This window comes from Sinocyclocheilus grahami, unplaced genomic scaffold (assembly GCF_001515645.1).
Source record: "Sinocyclocheilus grahami isolate Dianchi unplaced genomic scaffold, SAMN03320097.WGS_v1.1 scaffold207.1, whole genome shotgun sequence".
Lineage (NCBI taxonomy): Eukaryota > Metazoa > Chordata > Actinopteri > Cypriniformes > Cyprinidae > Sinocyclocheilus > Sinocyclocheilus grahami.
Window position 1 is genome coordinate 2,113,499 of NW_015505386.1, and position 12,443 is coordinate 2,125,941.

The 12,443-nt window shown below is 38.9% G+C and overlaps 1 long non-coding RNA gene across 1 annotated transcript; it reads right to left on the reverse strand.

The window, feature by feature from the left end:
• Positions 1 to 2,264: 2,264 nt before the first annotated feature.
• LOC107595730 (uncharacterized) lies at positions 2,265 to 3,043 on the reverse strand. The gene is made up of 3 exons (XR_001610291.1): positions 2,958 to 3,043; positions 2,620 to 2,729; positions 2,265 to 2,517 (listed from the first exon to the last, which is right to left on the reverse strand). It is a non-coding gene; the product is annotated as an uncharacterized lncRNA (long non-coding RNA).
• Between the last annotated feature and the right edge of the window lie 9,400 nt (positions 3,044 to 12,443).

Consider the following 12,443-nt stretch of genomic DNA (forward strand, 5'->3'; position numbering starts at 1 on the left):
TTTAAACTAAGCATTTTGTTGAATAAATTTATAATTATAAGGTGTGCAAACTAAATAGAAATTGGCTAAACTAAGCATCTTGTTGAATTAACTTGTCTTTTTAACACAGCCAGGTAACCTTTTTTCAAGAATAGTTCAATCTAATGTTACGTTCATTCAACTGGCTGAACTATGTAATTGTCCCACACAAGTTTGTTTTCTAACAGTACTTGAGAAAAATGGCTCATGGACATTGAAGAACATGCAGAATGCTATTTTATTTGATTTCAAAATTGACAGTATCCTACTTGGCATTATTGTGTTTAGTATTAAAACACCCCACCTTTAAAAAACATAGATGAGAATTGACATTTAATTTCTTTGGAACAATTGCAGTAAATACTTTTCACTAATGCACATTTAATCAAAAGAACAGATGAGGAACTCTGAAATTTTCCAGCGCAATATAAGTCAGAGGTCAGAACATGCATCAAAGTGCATTCAAAATTTTAAAAAGAGATTGCATAACATTACAAAATGTGTTGAACAAAGTGCAAAAACCAACCAAAGAGCCCAAAGCTACTTAAAAAAAAAAAAAACACGGCCTACTTTTTGCAGAGTAGCATGTTTCGTAGCCCGTAAATGCAAAGAACAGCTGCTCCCACCAATGTTCATAAAGTTGAGAGAACATCGAAACTGCACTGTGTTTTGTTAATGATGTAAAGAAGACCCATCAGGAGCACAAATGATTTTAATGACATCACAAACGCTCTTCCAAAATGATAGCAACATCAATGGTTTCATTTGGAAGCACTTCCCATTGCTCCTCCTCAGTCACAATCAGGTGTGCCTCACACGTCCTGAATAGTGAAGCTGCGGGCTCTTTGATCGCCCCCTGGTGGCTGGCTGCAGTACAGGTCATAAACCCCGCCCTCTCCATGTAAACGAATGGGACTTGAGTCAAAATAAAATTTTAAAAAATTACGCTTCCAATACAATTTTCCGAAAGATGGTTTTGGTCATTTAAGGTAGTTGTCATCACGCTGATACATGTTAAGTTGTTCATTTTTGTGATAAGTTTGATTTTAGCTAGTAATTTGATGCTATAAAACGGGGCGTGTCGTTATGGTTGACTGGGTCTGCGGGAGTTTGGGCAGGAGTTTGATACCGCAGCTCCACCTCACGACACTACTGCCAGACTCTGGCTCCAAATGACGTCATTTACTTAAGATGGCAGCGGCCATACTGAGATGCTTTGGCTTCACTTTTCTATAGTGGAAGGAATAGGAGACGCGTCACACTTTTGGTGTGCATCAGGTTCGGTTGATGTCAGAGTTTGGTTCATTTGGATCATGTGAACTCTGTTCTTCCACTGTTTATCTGACATTGTAGCCATTAGGGATGTGTGAGACTTGTCGACAAAATTCTAATGCTGCTAGTCATTGCTGAAAATACCAGTGGTTTAAAAAAAAATTTTATTGGCACATTCTCGCATATTGCTTCATAGTTTTACGAAGACTATATTCAAATTACTGTCACTTTAATGTTACATACAACATATTATTAGTAAATAAATATTTACTTATATTATCAGTCTTGGCCACGCATTTACGAGAGTATCATGACATGTGTGGTGCTGCTGCGTCATTCTGACACACAACATGAATGTGCTTTGTTTACGAGCAGAGGAACACACATGCGATGTGGTACTCTCGTGAACGTGCATCACGGACTAACACTGAAAAGAAGAAATTGTTGAATAAAGATGTTATTTTTGTTTTCTTTGCACACACAAATATTCTTGTAGCTTCATAAACTTACGGTTGAACCACTGATGTCACATGGACTATTTTAAAGATATCTTTACTACCTTTAAGATCTTGAAGGTCTTATAGGTTTGGAACAACATGAGGACGAGTAATTAGAGAGAATTTTTATTTTGGGGTGAACTATCCCTTTAACTGTGAAATAACTTTTAAACCTGAATCCCATATAAAATTACATTTCAGTTACTCTGTGTTTAAAAAGTTTCCTGCCACTGATGCTTGGAAATGGTTAAAACATGCAGAAACAATTTTTACCTGCAAAATGCACAAACAACTAACACAACTCTTAGTAGAAATACACAACACGATTCTGAATGCTTGTAAATACTAATATACTGTGTATATATATATATATATAATTACAGATAAAAGTAAAATATATAAAATGACATTAAAAATAACATTTTATGAATCACCAAGTACCACCATTTCAGCCAAAATTTTTCTGCTGAAGGAAAAAGTCATTTTTTCATTTTAGGGTGAACTATCCCTTTAACACTATTTTGGCTTTATTTTAGTATTGTGGCATTGTGTATCATGACATACAGTAAGTGCTGTTTACTATATTGAAAACGTACGTGTTACAACCGCAGATAAGATTTCTTCTTCTATTACCAGGACCACATCACTGCAGATGGTGCTCATTTTGGTCACCCACAACTATAATGCCAACAGACATGTCCTTGATGAATTCCTCTTGAGAACCTATGTGCTTTAATAAAAACAAAGGGAAGCGTTAAAATATGCCTTACAATATTAACAGTCACAGACTCCAATAAATATGTGCACTTATAAAGTAAATAAATGTACTTACAATTTGTCCAAGCTCTACAATGTGAGTCATTCCCATTATGCCTGCATAGCACTTTGATGGATACAACTGCAAAAGGACTTGATGTGCATCCACAAGAATTCTGTGCTGATCTTCAGTCATTCCAGAATATCATAAACATGGAAAATATTTCCATATAATATTTATATGGAAAATACTGTGGAACCGCGTGTATTTTGAGGCTTAAGATTGAGTGCCGCGAAACTAACACTGGCATACATTTAACTATTAAATACGACGCTGTAAACCATACTTGTACTCTTCTTAGACAACATACGTAATTGTACACGTTAAACCAATAAATACAACTATTTACTTACCAAATGTGTTGGTTTGAGAACATTTTCAAGCTCTGTGGAGAAGCTCACCAAGATGACTGACGAACGTCTTCTTTCTGCAAGTCTTCACGAGATCTCGCGATAAGTGACGTTAAGAACGTGATATCGTTATTAAATTGATTCAACACATTTTTTAAGTTGAGGGGGCAAATTGCTAGTTTTGTCAACTTACGAACTAGTTGAGACAATGAAAATGTAAAATATTAAGCTGAATGAACAAATTCATAAACTGCAAGTTGAGTCAACTTAAAAAAATAATTGAAACAACTAAACTGCGAAATATTTTTTTTTACAGTTTGTTGACACTGCGTTGGATGGCACAGCAGGTTTCATTACAGTATTATTTACAGTGTTGCTTTTTTGCAAGAAAATTAACACTTTTATTCAGGGACGCGGGAAGTAGGGGGGCTGAGGGGGCTGCAGCACCCCTGTTTTCACATTGTTGCAAATGCAACGCCAAGTTTGTTCATTTAAATTGATTCAGTTTTAGCATTTAACAATTTATTTGTAATGATCTCTGAAATGTAAATTGTACGTGGGCTATAATAAACCCATGTTTATCTTTATAAACATGATTAATTTTACTTGTGATGTTTTCTATATGGGATGATTAGCCTAATCCTCATGAACACGTGACGCTGGCGACCAAATATATGTTTGTAACATTCAGGATGCGCGCGCATCGTGGTTGCAGAAAACCCGGGAGAGAGAGCCTTTACCGCTAGAGAATTTCACGGATACGGTACAAAATAGTTGGGTTTAAAAAGATTATAAATTATATTGATTAGATGTCATTTTCAAAATGTTCTCCGCATATTACAAGAGCTTGTCACCCAGCGATAAGCACAGTTATTCAACGAAATTGACGTTAGAGAGTGGGATAGTCTTACAGATCCGAAACAGCGGTGACGGTTTTTGTAGGCGGAGCCTATCTGGAGGCAGAAAATGACGGTTTTCAAGCGGCAGTCTATGGAGCCATGGAATAAAAAAAGGTAAATTTGATTTTATATTTCAAAATTCTTACTTTATTCTCGCAATTCCGAGATTATATCTCACAATTCTAATAAGGAAAAACAACTCATCATTCTCTCTTTTCCCGTCGGCTCTTCTGGCTTTTTCCCCTCAGATTTGGCAAACTCACTATTTTTGAGTTAAGTTGAGTTATAAAGTCCGAATTAGGATATATAAACTTGCATTTGCGAGAAAAAAAGTCAGAATTGTGAGATAAAATAAATAAATGTTATGTAAAACTGTTAATAGTAAGGTTTAAATAATATTTCTAATAGTAAGGTTTAAATCATATTTCATGCTGTAACTGTAGGGCTAAAACAATACGTTCCCCTATGAACAGCATATGTGAATATTATGTAGACCTATTGTTTAAATCGAATTTATGCTTTAAAAGTAAAGTAATCATAACAGTTTTCATCGGAAAAACAACTCATCATTCTCTCTTTTCCCGTCGGCTCTTCTGGCTTTTTCCCCTCAGATTTGGCAAACTCACTATTTTTGAGTTAAGTCGAGTTATAGACGTGCATTTGCGAGAAAAAAGGTCAGAATTGTGAGATAAAGTAAATACATGTTATGTAAAAATGTTAATAGTAAGTTTAAATAATATTTCTAATAGTAAGGTTTAAATAATATTTTATGCTGTAACTGTAGGGCTAATACAATACGTCCCCTATGAACAGCATATGTGAATATTATGTAGACCTATTGTTTAAATCGAATTTATGCTTTAAAAGTAGAGTAAGTTAATAATAGCAGTTTTCATCCATAGTATGTCCATTTAAACGTCTGCGTTTAGCTTCAAATGACGACAGTATTCTATAAAAATTATTTGCATTCCGATCTTGACATCAAAAGGCACAACATTTTTATTTTATTTTATTCCATGGATTTTACCTCCACTTGTTCCCAGTGTTTTTCTGCAACCACTATGCGCGCGCAGCTGCAAGTGACGTAACTGTCGTCTTCTCTAAATTTAATACAAGGAGATAATGGTGCAAAAGCGAATTTCAGATTTTTTAAAAATGCCCATCCCAGCAAAAACTTTCCAAAATCGGCATCCACACCAGCCCCAGCACGAGCACCAACGTAAGTGAACAAGCTCCAGTACCAGCACGGAGACAAGTAAGCCTAGCGGACCCAGCCCAACCCCCGAGATTGATCAGCTACTATCGATCATTTCAAAAATGTGATATGCAGTCAAATTTCCCAGTGTGCCACTTAATATGCCACTTAAACGAGTGTTCATATCGACGCACTTGTAGTGCTTTGTGGAGTTGTCAAATGAGGTGACCTCCCCTCGCCCCCCTTTCGTTTCACCCAACACGAATAATTGATGGAAGTGAGAGAATCGGAGTAAAGCAGAGAGGAGAGCGGGTTCAGCACGGACACACACAGCACCCCCAACCGAAAACCTCTTCTTGCTTTTATTTAGCAAGGACACATCAAACTGATTAAAAGTGACAGTAAAGACATGTTACAAAATATTTCTATTTTAAACAAATGCTGCTCTTTTGAACTTTTTGTTCATGAAAGAATCCTGAAAAAAATGTCACAGTTTGCACACAACTGTTTTTAACATTGATAATATGGTAGCGTGTGTTACTCAAAATCCAAAATGGGTCCAAATATGTTTGGCTCACATGATGCTGCTGATGTATGCAAGTTGGACATCAGTTGATTTTCCTTGAGTTGCTGTACTCATGACTGTGCAGTAAAATCTTCAGCTCGTCTCCAGTTTCATTCTTGGCGTGTGAAGCATTTCTTTGATAGCAACTGGTCTGGATTTCAAAGCACAAGTGAACGATGTGTCTACTCGCACTGTCAGACCCTGAATCCATTATATGTTCTTCACCACCAGTTCTTCAACCCAGTCGTGTGCGCACACTTGTATTCTCCATGGCCCTCACTCTCCGGAGTTATGGCTCCCAGAGGATCAGCTGTCACTTTCAGCTTCTACCTGCTCACCGCACTTAAACTTCCTCTTTGTCATCCTTGCTAGCACTCCTTAACAGCTATGTTGTCTGAGACTATTCTTGCCATAAATATGTAATTAATTACTCTCAATTAAGGGTGTTCTGCAGATTATCAAGGGTGGTTAGCGTCTCCCTTAAGTGTCACTTTCTTTGAAAAAAAAAATAAAATAAAAAAAAATAGCTGCAGCTGAATAATGAAAATGTTGGTTTTCTTTTCTCTTTCATGAAAAATTCTGTCAATTGTTTTGAAAGGATATTTGAAATGACTTCCCCCCCCCCCCCCCCCCCCCCCACCACTAACCCCCCCCCCCCCCCCCCCCCCAAAGCTTGGCGTCTTTTAACTTCCTACTTTTTAAGATGAGTTACTTGCCGTTATTATTTTTGTTTAATCTGCTAATAGATGTTTATCCCCTCAGGCTAATGTCTGAAAGTAGCTATCAGTTTTACTTATTTATTATGCACTTAATCTACATAAACGGCATGGAACTCCAGCAGGACGTTCATGTGTGCTTTTTCTGTTCCTTTTCCAGCTGTGGGTTTGAAGCAAAGCAGGTCCATATTTTAAGAAAGCGGTTTTGCAGGCACCTGTCATGAACTCAGCATTGCGTGATTGGCAGCTAACAGGATGTGATGCGTTCCTGCAGGATGATTGGCAGATAATTTCAGAGCTACTGAGTGGAGACCATGTTTAATTAGAGGGCTATTAGTATGCTGTTGAATCACAGTGTGGAAGATCTTCTGAACACCCCCTCCACATATTCGTGATCCTACAGGTTTGTTCTGCTTTATCTGTCAACTAAAAATAAAAATTCTGTCATCACTTACTCACCCTCATGTTTTTCTAAACGGGTATGATTTGCTTTCTTCTGCAGATCACAAGAGAGATTTTTACTTTTTATTTTGTCTATACAATGAAAGTCAGTGGGGTCCAGTGTTCTTTTGAATCCAACTGACTTTCATTGTATGGACAAAAATTGTTGAAATATCTTTTATGTTCTTCATAAGAAAAAAAAGTAATGCAAGTTTGGAATTACACAAGGGTGAGCAATTATGACAGAGTTTTAATTTTGTATGAACTATCCTGTTTAATGACACATACAACTCAGTTGTAAAAATCATTTAAGTAAGAAAAACAAAAACATAATCAACAAAATTTGATTACAAATATTTTATTTAGAGCTGTTTTTTTATGTCACAAAGTCCAATGAATGAGGTGCATGCAAGTTGCTGGAAAATAAATATTCTCAAACAGAATTGAAGCACAGTTTTTCATAAGAGTTATCCATCTTTTTCTTATATTAAATAACTAAGGAGTTTCACTTGCATTACTGAGTGTTAAAAGGGTAGAAGTTGATGAGAAATATCAACAGAAATGAGTAATTGCAGCTGATAAATAATGAATGGGGTTGCTGGGATTGCCATTACTGTGGTGAAGTTATACATCATTACTGGCCTGTGATAAAAGTGCTATTGCATTTGTACACCCGTACCACTGGTCTGGTACCCACAATGCTTTGATGTAGTGAAGGCCTGTTACCCCTCAGTGATACTCCTGACTCCATTTATTTATTTATATGTTTCTGGAAAAGAAGCGTAGAGACATTTCAGCTGCCAAGCTCAATTTCAGCTTCAAGCAATAAGTTGGAAGGGCCCATCACAGCTGAAAATAGCTAAAACCACGCTTATGCTCAGCGTTAGTATTCAAATCTCTTCTAAACATCCTGACTGAATAGTCAACAGTGTAATATGTTATCTGTTGCTTGGCTATTGAGGTTATAATAAGAATATTTTACCTGCTACAAAGCCTCCGTGGTATCCGTTCTCCTTTTCCCGATGTTGCCTGTTCAGAGCTTGGCTTTTCTACCCCATCTATCTCTCTCCCTCTTTTCCCCTTCATGTCAGAACAAATGCTTATTTATACTGCCAGGGAAAACAGCTGTTTGGAGGCACTAGTCGACTGGGTGACAAAAACAGTCTGAATGTGTAATGAGAAGAATACGGCAGCTTGTCTCCACGCTCTGCGGGACACCTCACTCAGTAAAACAAATAAAGGCAACAAAACGAATGGAAACGATGTTGGAAAGTGCTGTGGCAAAGTTTAATGTGCTCTCTAATTACATTTAGCCACAGTAGCAGATAGAGTACATGGACGCAGAGTGAGAGGGTTGGGGGTGAATCAGCGGTTGTTCGGCTGCCGCCACATTCGGCGGTGGAGGTCAGCGAAAGGTATTTGTTTCCAATCGAGGCCCATTGCAGCAGAAGATATCCAACAACAGCATAGGGAATCAGTTTAGTCGAGCGTATGCTGTGCTTGATTGTTCTACGCCGGCTTTACCGTATTTGCTGGTAATTGGGAGGGCAACCGGTCCGCTGCTGTAATTAGTGCGAGTGCTGCCTGATTACACTGTGCCGATCACATTTGGACCACTCTGATTTCAGAAGATCTGTCAGTTATTTTCCTTTTTCTAATGTCATCCTTGTTTAATTTGCTTCTTTTTTTTTCTTTTTTTACTCTTAACTCTTTCAATATATGTATTGCTAAGGTGATATTTATTGATAACAGGCTCTATAGCAGCAGGCATTGAAAGTGTGGTCACATTAGCAACATTTTAGTGAAATTTCGTGGGCGAAAATAAGTCACTCAAGTCACTGTAAAAGCAAGCAACTTTCTGTCGGCCGAGAAGGCAAATTCATGTGACCAACATGAACACAAGTGAAATCTTAGAGGGAAACTTTTCTGTTCTCATGTGAAACTCTGTATATTTCTGATTTCTATTGAAATTAGCCTACTTCATCTGCAAAATTACTCAGAGCAATGGTAAATGTGATCACAGATTTATAGGCAAAGCTTATTAAAATTATATAGTTATAATATAGTTCAATGCAGTGAATTCACATGACCAACTTGGAACATGAGCATAATCTACATGGGGAACTCTTCTGTCTTCATGCGAAACTCAAATATTCCTAGTGAAATGACTGGATTTCACCCGTGAAATTGTGCCGTGCAACAGTACATGTGACTGCACCTTTAGGTATATACATAAAAGGTTATTATTCTATATAGTTAGAATTGTTTTTGTAATTTAACATTTCTTTGCTCCTGACATGGCATTTAAAAAAAGCACCAGGCCTTTGTAACAAGGGAGAGGTGAAATGGTGCTAATGTTAAGTGATGCTACAGACAGTGTGATTTTCCCTTAAGAGGTCTGTTTATTTTATTCAAGTGATCGTTTGTGGCGGGTCCGTGACGCATGACTTTCTGTGCCAGAGGGACTGTTGAAACAAAGGCCTGGAGTGTGTCTTCTCCCAGCCGGATCCACCCCGGTGTCCTCACCATCTCCTGCACGGCACGAGAAGCCCTCAGGGAGCACCCTGGGAAGACACGACTTTAATAATGAAAAAAGCGCATGGACCATGATTAGCTTATTAGGGCAAGGGTAACTAATTACCTAATTTTATTGTCAAAGGGGGCAGAAGGGGGCAACGACAGGGAAAGATCTGAATCATATGGTCCCCATGCAGCAAGAGGAACAGGGGGATGCCACAATGCTGGAACAGTCTCTCTCTCTCTCTCAACCTGTTGCAGTGTGCCTCACGGCATCCCTCCCCCGTCCTGCTGTTCAGGTTCATGTGACATCTGCTCCGAGACACTGCGTGTCCCCCTGTGAGACACGCCTCCCCTCCTCCCACCTCATGCAGATGTTGTGGTCCCCTGGTCTGGTGCAGGACTGCGGAGTGCGTCAGGCCCGTTTGAAGTGTGATGAAACGGAATGGAGCGAGCCGCTCAGGGGCCTTGGGAGCTGGTTGAGGTGTGTGTGTGTTGGGGGGGTTTGTTGAAGGGCCAGTGAAACTGGCTCATTACAATATCACTCAGAACCGGAGCCGAGGGTTGAGGTGTTCCCCCTCTGCTGGTGCTCGTCCCCACGGGATGGGATGGAGAGTTGTCTGGAGCCCACTACGAGTGTTGCTCTCTCTGCCTGTCTCCCCCAATTTTATGCTCATTGTCTGTCTTGTCTCTTGCCCCATTTTCCTCAGATTTATTTTGCTGTGTTTTTCTGTCTAGACTGTTTTCTTAAACAGTCCAGGTCTGCACCGAGCACCCTGCTATGCTGAGTAAGAGTTTGAAGCAGTCAAATAATCTCTGATGTAGCTGTTAAAACTTATGCCGGGTTTAGACTACACAATATTTTTGTCAGTCACGATAGTCACTGTGTCAGATTACACGATTTTGACTCCTAAAATCTTGTCGTGTCGTGGACAAGAAACATGTCAGACTACACGTTGCTTCCCGACCATTCATCGCATGCTCGTCGTGGACAACGGAAAAAAAATAAAAAAATGCTAGTCTTTCTGTCGTGATGTCATGAAGCATCGCAGACGCGGAATCGGTTGTCGTCCACTATGACACACTACACAAGCTAAAATTATGGAATCTTGCATCCCGACACCCATTGTCGTTTATGAATCCCCACGACAAATCGGGCCAAAATCGGGCTAAATCGTATAGTCTGAACCAGAATAAATCATAAAAAAATGAAGAAAGATAAGACCGCAAATATGAATTAAAGGGCACCTATTATGCAAAACCCACTTTTACATGGTGTTTGGACATCAACGTGTGTTGGCAGTGTGAACACAACCACCCAACAATGATAAAAATCCACCCACTCCTTATTTTTTAATCCCCATTAAACCAAAGCAGTCTTACTAGGCATGCCGTTTTGATTCTCTAAGCAATGTGACATAACATTGCCTAGGCCCTGCCCGTGGGGGCTGACTGACAGTCCTGCATTGCCATAGTTTTCACCCTCAGCGCTTGTACACTCTCCTCCATTTTCTACGTGGTCGAGCAGCTGTAATGTCAACAGTGTCTCGTAAGCAATCCCGGTGCTCTGTGTTTGGATGTAAGACTGAACATAAGAGTTTTCATTTTCTCCCAACATCTGAACCACTGAGGACGCAGTGGATTGCTTCTATGTTTCAAGGTAATGCGCCTCAAAATCTACCTAAATACATTTGTCTGCGGAAATTATTTTATTCCAGACTGCTTTGTGAATGTCATGTCGTTATAGTGCTTAGCTAACGTTTTAACCGTATTTGTTTGTGTACGTTATCGAAGTACTTTAACTGATCAGCGGTGCACTTGTGAGATTAGATTGTACCACCCTGTTAGTTTAGTGGTGCTAGCATACACGTACTGCCTGCATTGTTGAGTCGGTTGCATGGCTCAGTCCATTGAGCCGCGCCAATGACAGGTCAGCGTGACACACGCTCTGTAACATTGGGCTGTTTCGTCCCACTTTCAGTGTGTTTGGCTTCCTATATGTGGGGTATTTTGAGCTGAGAAACATTCTGGGGACACCCAAAACCAATATTACATCTTGTTAAAAGGGGCATAATAGGTGCCCTTTAATATGATATAACATAAAATGTGATTGGTGCTTGCCTCTGCAAAATTGGCCATCTTAAAGTTCCCCCAAAATGAAAATTTGCTGTAAATTTACTCACTCTCAGGCCATTCAAGATGTAGTTTGTTTCTTCATAGTAACAGATTTGGAGAAATCTAGCATTACATCACTTGCTCACCAATGGACGCTCTGCAGCGAGTGGGTGCCATTAGAATGAGAGACCAAATAACTGATAAAAACATTACAAAGATCTATAAATAATTCACATGAATCCGGCAGTCCATCAATTAATGTCTTGTGAAGCAAAAAGCTGCATCTTCGTAATAAACAAATCCATCATTAATATGCTTTTCACTTCAAACCATTCCTTCCAGGTGCACCTTTTCAATGAAGAAAGCATGATTATCGATTATGGATTGTTTTGGCCAGAAGTAACCATTTAATTCCTGGCTGAATTCTAAGTTTAATGCTTGTTGTCAAACAATTGTCAAGGGTGTCTAGTGATTTTAGCATGTTTCAAGGCAGTTGCTATGGTTTTCTGGGTGGTTGTTAGGTGGAGGTGGAAGTCAGAAGAGGCCAATTTCATTATATGATCCATATATATGGCTTGGCTAATAGCACACTCCCCCCCCCAAGACAGAGCAGGTTACTTTTGGTATGAAGCAAAGTCAGCTTTAAAATGTTCTTTTTTTTAAGAAATTCAAACAATACCATTTTGTGGCTCTTTAATGTGTCATGACCGATCACTGTAGAGCCTCAGCTCAGGTGGCACGTGAACCAATCATCTCTTCCACTATACTAGTTCTAGCATGAAATAAATATGAATGAACATCAGAAGGTATCTTGTTTCAACCGCCGAAAGATGTCAATATACACCATTTTTCAAGTTCAATCCCACCAACGTTAATCTATCTCTATCGTTATGTTTGGTCAGATCACCTGTCAATCAAACTCCTTGCGAAGGGTCAATTTAAGGGTATCATTTGATTTTGTAGCACAAACTATGCAAAAGTTGACAGAGGTTCAACTCTTTTTTTCAAATTTGCTATTTATTCTATGATTCATTTATTTAT